Raw genomic sequence first — 16824 nt, forward strand, 5'->3', positions numbered from 1 at the left:
CAATTCACAGAATCGGTAACTTGTGAAGAAGATGGGTTGTTTTCTTCATCCACAAACGCAAGCACAGACACTTCTTCTTATTCCTTGAGAGCGGCCGAAAGGTATAATAAACTATTAAACAGGGGTGGCAAGTCTGGCGGCATACGAGCGATTTACCATAGTGTATTTGTTGTTGTAAGCGTCAGGAGCAAAATCCGCAGACATGCTGAAGAACTTAGAGATAAAGGAGGCTTTCAATTTGCTTTTTTAACATTGAAACTTCCTTTCTCGAGACGTTTTATGTTGCATGAAAGTGTTTGCGTAGTGTGCACCAAATGACACATCCTGTAATTGTTACGCAGGCGTGTTAGCCTGGTATTGAACTGTGTACCCGTTTGTACAAGGAGCAATCTGAGCATTGGTTGTGCTTTGAATTTTTATAATCACGTCTTACCATTGTTCTTGCTTCTGCATAAATTTGCTGAAGTTCTAAGTGCCAAGTTTGTATGAGGACTCAAGGAATGCTGATGGTTCGATGTTTAGGGTGCAAGTCCAACAAGGGCCAAGAGCGTCAAAAGAATGGTTATGTATGACGTATGAAGATGTAAACTCTAAAAGTGGTCAACAAAAGGCAAAAATACATCATAAATGTAAGTAAAAGACAATGAGGACGCCTGGTGTAAAACGTCAGTGTGTGATAGTGCGTGGCATTATATAAGGTGCAAAATCTACGCCAGATAGGAAATAAGGTGTGAAATTTGATTCCACTAAGAAACTTAAAACTGCGTTGTAGAGAAATCATGAGATCATCCGCTAAAACAGTGCTGGATGTAGTGGGATGTGTTGTGTGTATAGTTATAAGAAATGTTTGTGGCTTGTTCTGTGGAGTGTTTTGCATGTGAGGAGAATGTGAACCACGGATAGGCCCTCCCCACACCTGCTACACAAGGGTCTTGGAGATCCAGTGAGCGGATGGGAATGTGTCGCGTGTATCTCGTATTCTAGCCACGGTAACTTCGATGAATCTTTTTTGTGAGTCAGTAGTGTATCATCATATGCGTTGTTTTATTATGTGTAACTTGTTGTCTGTGTGTCCCAGTTGGCTTGCCATGTTTGGCCAAGGTGTTGTCTTATGTGCGGCTTGAGGTCGGTGTAGGGTATTGTTGTTACGTCCACTGTGTTTGCAAGTGCAGCAGAGGCGGCCACTCGATCCGCAGTCTGATTCCCTGCGATCGCAGCATGATCTGGTACCCAGCACAGGATTAGTTGAAAATGTTTTCGCATACACAGATAATATGGCGTTGAAAACTAGATAAAAATGTCTATTTCTCTGGGTCTGTGTGACGACAATGCATTCACAACGCTCAAAGAGTTTGTAAACATGACGGACTTAGAATTTCTTTTTTTAAGGATGTGCTGAACAGTCATTAATATGCAACAGGCTTCTGCTGAGAAGATAGTGGTGTACGCTCAGGGTTCTACAACGTTTGGAACATGGAACGTTTTGAGGCATCACTGTAAAATTCGGGTCATTTATATTTATTCGGCAGGTACTGGACGTGCTGCGGAATCGCGGCACTCGGAACCCTGCTTTTATTCGTTTTCATAAAAGAAACATCACAACAAGCAGGCTCCAGTTGCCACGTGGGCATGAATTCTGAAAAATTATTATGATGATCTGTAGACATATTCCACCCAACAGAAAAACGTGAAGCTTCCTTTCTCACCCTCAGTGAGTAGGGCAAAGAAACAGATAGACGATTTGTGAATAGCTGGGTTGTAAATGTATTGTTCAGGACCAGTGTAAAAGGATGGTTATTCAATGATGAGACATTAAAAGCATATAATCAATCAATCTACATTCGTCGATGTTTCAGGCACCAGTTGTTACTTTCAACGTAAAGACTCTCGGCTGGGCTAGTGTGGAAGGCACCAGACGCAAGACGCCGGCCAAAGGGGAACACTGGATCAAGCATTTTAGTGCGGTTTTTGATGCCGACACATACACGACACTACCATAGTCTAACCGAGACCCCACTAAGGTGGTAAAGACACGGTGAGGGAGCTTTGTCTGCACCATAGGGTTGGTTGAAGAATACTTTGCGAATGTTTATTGTTTTGTGGCATTTATGTTTAACTTGTTTATGTGCGTAATGAACGTAAGTTTTTCATCATAAATGACACCTAAAAACGTGTGCTTCGTTTTACAGGAATTGATGCACGATGAAGGGTAATCTCAGTGTCCGCCTTAATCCCGCGCTTGTGGGAGAACACAACACAAGTACTTTTTACAGGGTTCAGTTTAAAATCAAGTGTGCCGGCCCATTCGGCAAGTTTGTTCCCCGAAACTGGACTTGGCGTTCACAAAGTAACAAGTTACAACGCTTAAAAAATACTTGATCGTCGTCTACATATAGAAGAGGAAATGGTTGGTGGAAATGTCTTTCAGAGAGTTTATCTTAACAGTAAGTAGTGTATAGATCAAGACACCGCCTTAAAGGACGCCATTTTTCTGCACTTATACATTCGAAAGAGCACTGCCAACCCACACTCCAAAAGTCCTTTCGGACATGTAGCTGGCGAGTGTCTCAGAATGTTGCCAGAGACACCAAACGACTTGAAGTCTCTCAAGCTGCTATACCGCCACGCCGTGTCATAGGCCTTTTCCATATCGAAGAAGACTGTTATACAATACTGTTTATAAATTAGGGCATCTTTGAAAAATTATTCCAAAGCAACCAGTTGATTGTTGGTTGATCTCCCAGTCCGGAAGCCAGCCTGGGAGCCCTCGAGAAGATCATTGTACTCTAAGTACATGAGTCTCCTATTGATGATTTTCTCGAGAAGTCTGCACAGGCAGCTTGTCAGGACGATGGGTCGGTAGCTAGCGGGAGATGAAGAGTACTTCCCTTCTTTCAACAGCACTACAAATATGGCCTCCCTCCAAGACTTTGGAATGTGCTCCAAAAGTCATATCTTGTTGTAAATGTGAAGGAGTCTTACAAGAGTGTCGGCGTGTAAGTGCTGTACCATTGTAAATGTGATATGTCTGGGGCTGGAGCTGAGGCTTTGCACGTGCTCAGAGCATCCCTCAGGTGATGAAGTGAAAATTAGGAGTTATAAGAAGGTGTGGACATACTGTTATCTAGTAAAGGCTTCTTTTCGGCCGATTGTGTTTCATGAAAGTTTTTTGTAGTGTGCTGAACTGGACACGTTTTAGAAGTGTTGTGCAACTGTGTAAGCCTGCTCTTAAATTATGTCCCCTATTGTGCTGACCAGAGGCAGGAAGACGGTTTGTTGTCCTTTTATTTTGCTCATTCTAGTTCATACTTTTTGTGTGTCGGTGTAGGAGTTCATTGATGTGATAAGTGAGCGCCAACTAACTCATCACAACTGGGACTAGCGCTTTCTAGAACAGGACACACGTAAAAAACGTGCAGGACTGGCGCTACTTCAACTGCTTTATTCACAATCTACATCTTTGCATTTACAGAAAAACCGAATCAATCAGGCGCAGCATGAACCATTTAAATGACAGCTCCCAACCAATTATCGCAACAAATACATAGATTACCGCAGCCGTTAACACTACGTCATACAAGATAAAAATTCCAACTCAGAAGAGAAAAGAGTGACGGAAGTATGCCTGACACAATCTGTACCATATTTCTTGATATAAAAAGCCTCCAGTATTTCACGCGCGTTTGCATCGTTGCTTCTGCCCAAATTCTTAATCTAACTTAGCCGTGCGACACAATCCTTACAGTTATAGTGATGTGCAGGCAAGTGCGCTATCCCCCCATTCTTTATTGCCACTTCATGCTCACGTGCTCGATCATTATTACACCGGCCCGTCTGGCCGATGTAGGCCTTCCCGCACGACAGCGGAATCTTATACACCACGCCGGTGCAGCATTTCACATAAGGCCTAGCGTGCTTCTTATCAAATGCTCACTTCTGCGGGGAAGAAATGCGAGGTAACAGGGCAGAGAGCTTCCTGGGAGCGGAGAAGACAACAGGCATGACGTGTATCTTTGCCACTTTCTTCATGTGGTTGGAAACCTTGTGCACGTAAGGCACCACTTCAGGCTTTATTGTCGTGCGCACCACATCCCCCATTTCCTTTCTTCCGCCCCCTTTTTATCTTCTGAAGCAAAGACTAAGCAATCGCTGTAATGACCGAGCACAGAATTCCTGCTGAAATCAACCTTTCCACCAGTTTTTGGAAGGATTGGTGCATTTTGTGAAAGCACTACCTGGTAAGTGCAGACTCTAGGCATAAACCTGGAATTGCGCACTTAACTGTCTTGGAGTGTGAAGAGCTGAAAGGCTTCCGAGCTTTTTTCCCTGGGCAAAAAACACCACCACGTGTGGCCATTCTGAAATTCCAAATTAAGATCTAAAAGCTGCAGCACACCGTTTAACGACAGTTAGTGTGTGAATTTTAAGCCTTTTTCATGTAGTTGAAATGTGGATATATCTTGGTTAATTGAATGTGCATCCACTGTAATTCTAAATCGTAAAATGCGACTACAAAGTCGTAGAAGCAGTCCGATCAAAGCAGTCCGACTGAACCCTGTCGTTCTAGGCGATGTCGATGAGGATTTCCGGCAGTCTTTTGGCGGATGATGACGCTGCTCACACTGGTCAACATGGCCCATTCTGGGTAGTGATGCCTGTGATGCTTTTGGGGAACATAGCTAATATTCTTCACTACAATCATCCCCCCGAAAAGAGGGTAGCCATCCTGGCGACTCAAGGTGATGGCGAGACGAGCGGTTCCTAATAATGCTTCAGACGAGCGGTAGCGGCTGAATGGCGGTAGCGGCTTGACGACGTAGTTCACCGGGGAAGTGCGTTCAACAACACGGTACGGCCCCTGGTAGTTCGACAGGAATTTCGAGCACAGCCCAGGCGTCCTGGTCGGTACGAAGAGCCACACGAGAGAACTGGAACAAGCGGTGGCCGCTTTTCTGATGGAGGCGAAAAGCAAAAACGCCCGTGTGTACGAGATTTCGGCGCAAGTTAAAAATCCCCAGGTGGTCAAAATTAATCCGGAGCCCTCCACTACGGCGCGCCTCATCGCCTGCGCTGCGTCGGCGCGTTAAACCCTGCAATCAATCAAGAACTGGAACAAAGTTCGGTGCGGGCTGTCCAGCCCTGATGGACTTTTATCGCTCTTGCTCTTGAGTTGTGAAATAACGGGTAAGCTGGCGACATTCTTCGGCGTGTTTGGCAGCCTCAGAAATCGGCGTGCACTCAGATACATCATGGCTGTAGGGAAGGATGGTGTCCAGCATGCACGATCGCTCACGCCCATACAGGTGAAAATACGGAGAAAAACCCATCTTTGTTTGGATGGTGGTGTTAAAGGCGTACGTCACGTAAGGGAGTATAAGGTTCCAGTTTGCATGGTCAAACGCATTGTACTCGGACAACATGTTCTCCAGGGTACGGTTGAAGCACTGTAAAGCCAGTCGTTTGCGTATGGTAGGCAGTGCTCATTCGATGGATTACGCTGCATTCCTTGAGAAGCTCCGCGACGACGTCACACAGAAAGACGGGTGCCCTGTCACTGAGCAGCTCCTTAGGCACACCGTGACGAAGTATAAAACGCCGCAGCAGAATCGAGATGACATAGCCCGTCAAGTGGTCGATGGCAACTATAGCCCGGCGGTTGCCGGCGGTTATGCATGGTAACGGTCCGTACAAATTAATGCCCACACGGTCAAATGGTTTCACTGGGCAAGGCAGGGGCTGTAACGGACCACACAGATGAGGTGACGCCGGGTTTCGGCGTTGGCAATCTTGGCCGGATCGAACTAATTTTCGCACGAATTTGTACATCCCGCGCCAGAAGTAACGAACACGCAAACGTTCATAGGTTTTGAGTAGGCCGACATGACCACACGTGGGATCAGAGTGAAACAAGGCCCAAACATCGGACCGCAAATGTCGAGGAATCACGAGCAACCATTTGCGTCCATTCAAGTAGTAGAGTCGATAAAGCAGCGGATCGCGTACTCCAAAGTGGGATGCTTGCCTACGGATAGGCGTGTCGTTACGGCTTAGGAAAGATTGGTGAGTGAGGTGAGGAGGGCAAGAATTCACTTGTCCTTCCATTGCTCAGCTGCCATATCAGTCACAGCAAGGGAAGACAGGTCACCTGGAGAGTCCGATAGATCAGCGGGTGCGGGTGAATGGGAGACAGCATCGGTGTCCGTGTGGTTCTGACCAGACCTGTATCTCACTCGTATATCATAATCTTAGAGGCGAAGCGCCTATTGCCCCAGACGCCCTGCCGGATCTTTCAAAGAAGACTGCTAGGAGAGGGCGTGGTGGTCGGTGACCACATCAAATGGGTGGCCGTGGAAATATGGTCCAAATTTAGCAAGCGCCCAGATGATGGCGAAGCACTCCTTCTCGGTAACTGTATAATTGGATTCTGGCTTTGTTAGGGTGCGGCTGGCAAAGGAGACGACATATTCTTCAAAAACCTGTTTACATTGGCAAAGCACAGCACCAGGGCCAACTCCGCTGGCGTCAGTATGAAGTTCGGTAGGCGCTGTAGGGTCGAAGTGTCGAATTATTGGTGGCGATTTCAGGAGACGGCTCAAATTCTGGAACGCGTGGTCGCAGGTCAGAGACCAGGCGGGCAAGTCACGGGCACCACCGAGGACTTCGTCAAGGGCTCAATGATGGAAGCAAAGTTGGAAATGAAGCGCGGGAAGTACAAGCAAAGCCCTATAAAGCGCATAAAAATTTTATATTGGTTGGCTTCGGGACTTCAGCGACAGCGCGTAGCTTGGCTGGGTTGGTGTGCACACCGTCCTTGGAGACGACATGACACAATATGTTGAGTTTCGTGGCGGTGAAGCGACACTTTTTGACGTCAGGTTGGAGACCAGCTCTTGAAAAGGTGGAGCCCAGCTCTTGCAAGGCATGTAAAACTTGCCCCGAAAGGTGAAGATGCGTCTGAAAGTCGGCGGAAATTATGACATTGTCGTCTAGATACAAAGAGAGCTCTTTCACTTGAGGCCCCGGAAAATATTGTCCATTATGCGTTTAAATGTGTCAGGGGCGTTGCACAGCCCGAAAGGCATGACAATTATTCCGTACAACCCATCAGCTCTGAAAAATGCTGTTTTCGGGCAATCATCGTCCGCCATAGAAACCTGCAAAAACCCGGACCTTTAATCAAGCGACGAAAAAAAGTGTACCCCCAGCAAGTTGTCCAGAGCATTATCGCTGCGATGGAGAGGATAGACGTCCCTGCGCGTGATTTTTATGAGGCGGCTATAGTCTACACAAAATCCAATAGATGCATCTTTTTTCCGGACGAGAACGAGAGGAGATACCAGGGCCCATGGACTGCTTCTGGGTCGAGCAACGCCACGCTAGAGAATGTCGTCGACGTGCTGCTTGATGGTGCGATGCTCCGCTGGAAAGACGCTATACGGCCGTTGCGGAAGGGGAGCATGGCTTCCAGTGTCGATAGTTTGCTGCACAGTGGGCGTGTGCCCAAACGCGTTGTGTATCACATCAAAAGTCGAACGGAATCGCTGAAGTAGAACCATAAGTTGAGCCTGTTTGGTGCTGTCTAGAGCATCATTCACTGATACACAAAAACGACAGTCGTTGAGTTTGGATCTGACGAACACGGATCCAGTTCGTCGATGTCAATGTGTGACACGCCATCCGTAACGTTGAAAAGAAAGCAAGGGTCAATATGTTGTAGAGTGCCAAAAGTTTCGCCTTTAAGGAGGGCGCAATCCAGTGGAAGTCCAGAACGGCAAAGGGCAGACGAAAATGGTTGCGACGTTGAAAGGCGTCAGATGGCGTTAACAGCGCCGTTTCGTCTGTCACAGACGCAAAGCATACAACACACATACACACGAACAGGGGGGAATCTGAGTGTCTTCGGCCACGAAATGTTTAGCAGCGTGGATGGGATGGTCGTCATAAAACAATGCATCAGGAGAGGCAGAAAGTTCCACTTGTGCGTGTGCGCACTCAATCACTGCGTTATTGCGAGAAAGAAAGTTCTATCCTAATATTACTTCGTGGGAGCAAGCCGGAAGCACTAGAAACTGAAAGTGGTGCACGGCATCCTGAATAAGAACCCGCGCTGTGCATGCAGCCATTGGTTCGATATATTGTACATTTGTAGTTCGGAGCGATAGTCCATCCAGGGGCGTCTTTACTTTGGGAAGGGAACGCAAGATATCAGCGTGAATAACGGAAATGTCGGCTCCTGTGTCGAGCAGAGCTAATGTACGAATGCCTTGACCAATAACATGGATGACCTTGGTTGGGGACGGACGCAGACGAGGCCTTAGTTTTTTCGACATGGACGCAGTTCGTGCCTCAGGAACTGCGGCGACTAGTTTTCCAAATCTCCGGCACCAGGACGGCGCCGCCTCGAGGAGAGCGAGCGACAGCGTGGTGATGGCGAGCGGTGGTCAGCAAAGGTGGCGCGGATCGAAGAGGAGGTCGGGAACGACGAACGTGGTGTCACATGTACTTGAGGCGACTGAGGAAAGTCTGCAGCCGCCGAGTTCCAGGTTGACGGTGGACGACGAGAATAGCGTGCAACGTGGCCAGGCATCCTCCACGCAAAGCCGAGAGGGCGATTTTCCGGTGTACGCCGTACACTCCGAGGTTGCGGCACGAACTACGGGGGGGAAAACACCGAAGACTGAACCCGAGGTCGGGCGGGGAATTTCGGCTGGAACGTCACGGCAGGCTGCAGCGATGTGCCAGTATGTCCAACGGGAACGCTACGTTCTTCCAACTGTGGACTCTGTGTTAGGTCAGCTGAAGGACGCACACGTCTTCTCCAAGTTAGACGCCACATCAGGATTCCATCAGGTTAAGCTTTGCCCTGAAAGTGAAGAGCTGACTACCTTCATCACACCCTTCGGTCGGTATTGCTATCGTCGCCTTCCTTTCGGTATCGCTTCCGCTGCGGAATTCTTCCAGCGCCTGATGTCTCAAATCCTGGAGGGTCTTTCGGGAGTTGTCAACATGATCGACGACATTTTGGTATTCGGGAAATACCGTCAGGAACATGACGAAAGACTTCAAGCTACCATAAAACGACTAGACGAGGCCGGGGTGACGCTCAACAGGAAGAAATGTGAGTTCAGAGTCAAGTCACTCCGTTTCCTCGGGTTTGTCGTCAACGAGAACGGAGTGTAACCACACCCAGACAAAATCAAGGTGATTCAAAGTCTTTCGCTAACAACGAATACCAGTGGAGTACGCAGGCTACTCGGTATGGTCAATCACGTTGGTCGCTTCCTTCCGCACCTCGCAAGCGTGACTGCGTCTGTCCAAGTTTTACTTAATAAAAACAGTCACTGGACCTGGGGTGTGGATCAAGATACCACATTTAGGAAGGTAAGGAGATGATAAGCTGAGACTGTTGCATAGCTCTATATGACCCGTCGTTTCCAACCGTAGTCTCGCCGGATGCAAGTTCGTATGGTATCGGCACCGTGCTTCTCCAAAGTCAACCCTGTGGGGCTCGACGCGCTGTCACCTTCGCTTCGAGATCTTTGACTCCAACAGAAGCCCGCCACAACCAGACAGAGAAATAGACACTGGCGATAACATGGGCTATAACGCGGTTCGAACAGTACCTGCGTGGTCTTTTCTTCACGGTGGAGTCTGACCATCAACCCCTTGTAGCTCTTCTCAGACATAGAGACCTCGATCAGCTACCACCAAGGATTCAGCACATGCGCATAAAGGTGATGCGCTACCAATATCAAGTAAAGTACGTGCCGGGGAAGTTGCTGGCAGCTGCAGACACGCTGTCCAGAAGCCCCTGCGATACCGCCCCCCCAAATTAGTAAATGCTGTTGAACTCTTTATTGGGGATGTCTACAAAGGCCTCTCAGCACCAGTAGCAAGCCGCCTTGAAGAGATTCGGCAAGCCTATTTACACGACGAAGAATGCCTCGACGTCAGTGGTTTCATAGAAAATGCCTGGGCAGACAAAAGCAAGGTTCCAGTTCACCTCGTGCCATTTTGGAAGGCAAGGGCAAGATTGAGCACTTTCAATGGAATTATACTTTTAGAACGTCGCCTAGTTATCCCTCGGCGTTGCGATCCAATTTGCTGGCCCTCATTTATGATGGACATCAAGGACTTCGCCGGTACGAGGAAAGAGCAAGAGAAAGTGACTGGTGGCCTGGGTGCAACATGCACATTGAACACATGGTTACAAGCTGCGAACAGTGCGCAACCAACATACTGGTGAACCCCGAACCACTCATGCCTACAGCGACACCGCATCGTCCGTGGGAACTTCCTGCAATCTACCTATTCCAATGCAAAAGCCGTGAACACCTTGTCGTCGTAGATTACTACTCGCGGTTTCCCGAAGTAGTGTCCCTCACTTCCACGACTAGCGTAGCAGTGATAAACGCTATCAAGAGTTGCTTCGCGCGGCACGGGATCACTGATGTCGTTCGGACAGACAGTGGACCCCAATTTTCATCAAACGAGTTTTCCAAGTTTGCTCAAACGTATGGTTTTCGCCATGAAACCAGCAGCCCGCTGTACCCGGAAAGCAATAGCGAGGCGGAACGCAATTTACGGACGGTAAAGTACCTTCTGGAAAAAAAGCGGTGACCCGTAACTCGCACTCCTATCCTATCGTGATACACCGGGACCACCCGGATTTTTCCCAGCCCAGCTTCTGATGGGACGCAATCTTCAGACGCGGCTTCCGAGTCTTCCAGAACGCCTGACTTCACATACCCCAAGTCATCGGGAGTTCAAGAATAGGGATGCTGCCTATAAAGCCCTACAAGCCAAGGCGTTCAACTCTCGACACCGCGCTACTCCGTTGCCAAGTTTAACTGCAGGTTACCGTGTACGGGTGAAGGACCTAAATTGACCAGCGACACTCCTCAGCCCAGCTCAAAGGCCTCGCTCTTTCGTGGTCGAAACACCAAGGGGCGTCGTGCAAAGAAACCGCCACCACTTGGTACGGTTCCAGCCCAACGCGACGCAAGAGTCCACGTCACACGAGGGAGAAGAGTGGACGGGACACGAAGAGGAAGAGAGTAAGGGAAGATCGCCAACTTCGCCAACTTCTGGGACAGTTTCTGTTCCTGATTCGGCGCGGTCTCCAGGCAGTTATTGCAGAGATCTGGCCGAGTGGTCCGGCCCCCGCAAAGACTGAACTTAGAGCGTTTCGAGTGTACCCCGTTGTTAAAGTGTAAGAGTGGAGATGTAGGGGCCGGTGGCCACTCTGACACGTGTGAGCGAGCGCGCGAGAGCGCCTGACGTGGAGCGCGTGCTCCGACGCTTCTGGAATAAAGGCAGCTACATTCTTGCTGCTGAACGGGTCGGTCGTCTCTCTTGTTGGCTCCGAACAGCGCCCTTCAGAGAGAAGCCGACGTTGTTCAGTTTCATGGCATCGTCCCACGGCTATGAGTTCTTACGCGTTCATACACGGACAGCCAATCCTCGGCATCGTTATTATCGGTTCCATTGAATAATGGAGGTTCTCGCTGCAGAGCACAATGGCAAATACCCGTCGGCAATGAGGGCGCAGCACTCTGGTGTGGTTCGTTGTTCATGGCCGAGCCTAACTTCCAGCTCCGGAGTTCCAGGATTAAGGCGTGACACCGGCTCCTCCACCACTTTAAAGGTGATTTATTGACGAAGATCTTTCTGAAGGCGATAGGTTAGGAGTCGCGGATCAGGGAAGCAGACATGAGCCGATCGAAGCAGTCCGAGCGAAGCAGTCCTAGCACACACACAAACTGTAGACATGAATGTGAAAATTTAAATGACAATACACACATACCCTGCCGGAGATCACTAACACAGGTGACACACTTAAGTCCAGGAGAACAAACTTACACTACACTTGCAACCGGTTTCCACTTCTGCCGTCTACACAAAAGCTTTCGTGAACAAATATATCACGTGAAAACTTGTTTTTACGCGGTACTCTTGGGTCAAATACCTCATACTTCTCCTTTTATCTTCATGAGCTGAACATAATTCTGAGTACTTGTAAAAGTTTAGCTCAAAGTGCAGACATTACATAGATGAGTATAAAACGCGTACAAGCCGACACACTTGAAGCAGTCGTAAACTTATATATTAAATTATGACTTTCGTGGCATATTCTAATGTCTTTTAGTGAAGCCCTATTAGCGGCTTTCTTGAGCGAGAGAGAGGACCTTACTTCACCGTCGTAGTATTGTTCTATGTCCTTGACAATCTGTCGGTATAAGCTTCTTCAGCAGATGATCAACAGCGACTCAAATACTATTTTAAGGACAGTATTTTTCTCGAGGACAGGCAGGCTAGCCTGAGCGGGGCGCTTGAGAATGTTCAATGGGTGATGCTTTTTTGCAAAACAAGAGTGCTTTCTCTCATATGCAGTTGCGCATTACGGTTATTCTTAATCTCGGGAACGTATGTGGTACATCTTGCCGAAACGATAGTTTCAGTGACCTGTGTTTATTTGTCTTTGTAGCGACATGCTGAACCGCCTTGATAGCGTCTTGTCCAGACGAATTTGTTGCCTCCGAATCGGGTCAGCACTCCTAAAGGTTCATGTACATGTAGCAGTCCCGCTTCAAAGCGTACTTCATAGCTGCAGATAATTCATAGTGTAACTAAACCCCCTCGCTAAGGCATTTCTAATAATCATTCATTATTCAATATATGTAGGCGATGTTCATAAGCCTTAAAGTATTGAAGCGTGTCATTATGTGAACGCCAAGAGCAGGCTGGTATGAAAACGCTTGCTCAATGGTCCGATAAGGAGATATTTCTGTCAAAACGCAGGTGAATTTATGTGTGCGTTGTTCTCTAAAATGCGTCGGACTAAGCCATACCAAGACTTCAAACTAAACAGCGTTTCAATGCCAATAAAATTGAAACACAGGGTTTCTGTGTTCACAAGAAGCGTACCTTCAGCCTGGTTATAAAATAACGTGAACAAAACCGTCTAAAACCATTGCATATTCTGAAGCTCCGGTCATCATGACTCATGTGGTGGTGACAAACAACCTCTACTGCACGTTTTTCTACAGTTTAGTGGGTGCCTATTTAGGATATGGGGTTGTTACTTTAGAATAAGCAAGGAAAACCCTTTGTAAATGTTCTAACTGGCACTGCACTTGGGGTTTGGCTTGCGTCTTGTTGTTTTCGCACTGGGCAAGTGCAACGCCTGTAAAAACAGTATCACAAATCATGCGATAGATAAGGGAGAATGCACGCTGATATGCTTTTATGTTTTAATCATTCACGCACTTTGCCTTTAAGTACACATTTAATGACTCGAACCTTTAGGGTGATTTGAAACTGCTATCTTTCTCTGTGTTATTCTCACTCAGGGCGAGAGACGAAGCCTTCGAGCTCTCTGTATCTTTCTAAGGCACATTCCAAAAATCCGTAACTGGTTTTGTTGCCCCAAGGTACATTTTCACTGTATAGTGTGAACTGTTCCTTAAAAATTCCAAAAACACTGCCACCAAAAATTGCATTTTTCAGCATTTTAGTTATCTGTAGGAAAAAGCGGCAGCGAAATTTTGTTTTGAAAAATTCAAACCTTCCACCGCAGTGTCTTTTTCTACACATTGAACCAACACAATCACCTGCATAAATATGAATCTAAATAGGAGCATTTTCATTGCGCAAGCGTATTGGTTGTTTTGTTGAACGTCTTATTGTTCAACATCATATTCGGAACTCCACCACCCACACAGCTCGACTCAGCATCGTGCGCGCTATCATCGCAAACGTTCAAAAAATTACGGAATCAATCTATTTTCGCAACTTTTATTTTGGCTTATCCGAGAAATCCTCATCTTTTTGCATGACGGGCACTAGATCACCGTGGGATGGCCCGAAGCAAGGCCCTGGATCACATGACTTCCTCTGACACACGCAGAGATACAGTAGACACAATAACAATATCCTGCAAGAAGTCGACTGATACATCAAACGACACCTTCGGAAAAATACAAGATTACTCGTGTGAAACAACAGACAATAAATACACGTATTAAAACCACACTTGGGACCTAGCAATTGATAGACAGAAGTCACCTTGTCAAGGCTAGGGATAAGCCACACAAATTCAACACATTCGTATCTTCGCACAGGATCTTTAGGGCCCCTGTGTGGGCCTCATCAGTAGTTTGGATACTAATAACTTGCAAGGCACTCGAAACCACATGACGCCTTTATTTTCCTGAACTATAAGGCAACACGTTCCGCACACCCATAAGAAATTTTGACCTTCAACCCAATGTTTTAACCCCATTTTCCAGCTTTTCATCAGTCTCAAACATTACAGCTTCTTATAGATGAATAATGATGTTGGGTCTATACGCCATTGAAGCTGATTGCACTTGGTCTAGTTTGGATTTCTTTAAAATATACCTTTTTGTATTTGACGTAGCAGCTTTGAATGAATGACTATGTTTGGCGCTTTTTGCCCAGAATCATACTGGTATCAGGCTTGGGTTTGGGCTAGTTGGCTATGCATCGTTATAAAAAAACAGCGCAAGGACGCTGACGACAGAACGTAAAAAAGACGGTACAACCGCTTATATAGAAACTGGGCGTATTTTATTGCGTTCTGCAATATATACGAAAACAGGGACGACGTCACACCTTTGCAATCATTAAAAATAGAGAAAAAAAAGAACACTACAAAAAACTAGTGAAAAACAAAAAATGCACACAGCGCTGGGGAATATTTTGATGCTGTGATCGCAGACATGCCCCGTCTAAGTAGTCACGCTCCTTCTGCAGCAAAGTAACTGAGGGCTGACGCATGCACTTGTCGCCTTTTTTCGCTATCCTGTGAGCTTCGAAAATTTCGTGCGTGCGCGCTCGGAATTGTGCTTAAGAACCATGGTGTTCTCAAAAAGAGGTGGTTTGCACCCACACTTCTTGCAGTGGGAAACCAGGTGGCTCCCGGTGCCGACGCGTAAGGCATACGCGTGCTACCTCAGGCGCTCGTTGAGACATCTCCCCGTATGTCTAATGTACATTGCACCGCACCTGAGTGGGATCTCGTACACTATGTTGTCGCGACAAGGAACGAAGCGTGTGGCATGTTTGATCCCGCAATGCGCCTTTGGAGGTGTCACGTTGTTGACGACTTCGCACACTCTCGTAGTCTTGTTAGGTGCGGAAAACACTGTCCTAATTCCCGCCTTCTGGCTAATCTTCCGAAGTCTATTTGACACTTTGTGCACGTAGGGGATGACGTGTATACGCCCACGTCTCGTCTCCTGGATCTTCGGCATAGCCTTCGCTGTCGTCGAGTTCACCACACTTTCCGCGACAGTCAAAAGTAACGTGCGGGGATACCCTGCGCTTAAAAGCCTACCGGCCTGTGCTTCCAGGCTCTTGGACAAGAAGTGGTGACACGACCGAAGCATTGAATTCTTCAGGGTCACTAGCAGGATGCCTCACTTGACAAACTTCGTGTGGGCGGACGAGAAAGGCAGAAGGCCCTTCTGGCTCCTAGGTGAATACGTCCAGCATACATGGCGATCAGAGAAGGTTAGTCTCATGTCAAAGAATTGCATAGTCCCACGCTTCAGATTTTCCGTGGTGATTTTTAAACTAGATTTTTCAGATTTTCCGTGGGATTTTTCTGATTTTCCAACTGGTGCCAGACATTAGTTATCATCATCATAAGTTTAACTATTATTTTTAGTTTCTTGAAGACACATGAAGCCGGTATGGTTAGCACGCAGTATATCGTAGGCATAATGAACATAGTTATTTGGGCCTCTATGGTTGCACCGTGGTTAAAGCCGAACTGTCAACGTGGTGTCGCAGCCGAAACAGCGTTACGGGAAGGGTGCATGATGTGATCGCACTCTAGCAACAGTTCTCCCACGAGGCTCCCGTTTAGGCCTCTTTTCTAAGCCGCAAAACAGTGACCGTCCATAAAAATCGTGTCAGAATCCCATTGCGAGAATTTAAAGAAATGTAGCGTGCAGGTACTAAGGTGCCCTGGTCGCGCCGAGCAAAGCATGACGGTTTACGCAATGCCCCACAAATTTTATCACTTTTGCGCCATTTCGAAATTTATACAAATCTATGACTGCAGAGCTACGATAAACAGATGGGCCACGCTGACAAACAAAGGTGCCTCCAGTCGATTCTCATAATATGTCGTCGTTTATTGTGCAATCTCCCAGCACCTTTTGCTTTCAATCAGCAATCAAGTGACTGACAAGGAGTAAAAGCTTTAAACTTCAAAGAGATAAAATATTTAAAGGTTTAAAGATTTCAAACATTTGAACATGTCATAACAAGACAGCGCTAAGCTGCAAGAATGCCCACGGGCTGCCTTGGTACAGTAAAATACCACTTGAAATAACGTCATTTAAACGCACTATTCGGTTGTAAGAACTTTTTAACCCCTCACTAAACCCCCATTGAACTGAATGCAACCGCCGTTCAATTTAACATCATTCAGTGCAGTGGGCACTTCAGTTCTACGATCATATTTCATGGCCCCATCCTACGTTTCCCTGGTCATATTGATCACTTCAACAGGTACAACTCAGACTTTTTCTAGCATATCGTTTGTTGAGAACTGCGTCTATATCCGCGTGACGAATAATTGGCCGGAATTTATTTTGAATTCAATTGGCTTCCTGTATAACCTCGTAGCCAGCAGAAGCCATAGCAACAGCTACATCTTTAGCATTAAAACTGCTAGCAACACAAAGAAAAAGCATATGCAAGTTGGTTAATCTCGAGCACCAAACGAAACCGCCTGCTTCCAGGCGAAAAAGGGCATGTCGTGCGTAGGCTGGGCTCCAGGCAGCGTTA

This window comes from Haemaphysalis longicornis, unplaced genomic scaffold, assembly GCF_048455015.1.
Source record: "Haemaphysalis longicornis isolate Haplotype H1 unplaced genomic scaffold, Haemaphysalis longicornis Haplotype H1 scaffold_11, whole genome shotgun sequence".
Taxonomy (NCBI): domain Eukaryota; kingdom Metazoa; phylum Arthropoda; class Arachnida; order Ixodida; family Ixodidae; genus Haemaphysalis; species Haemaphysalis longicornis.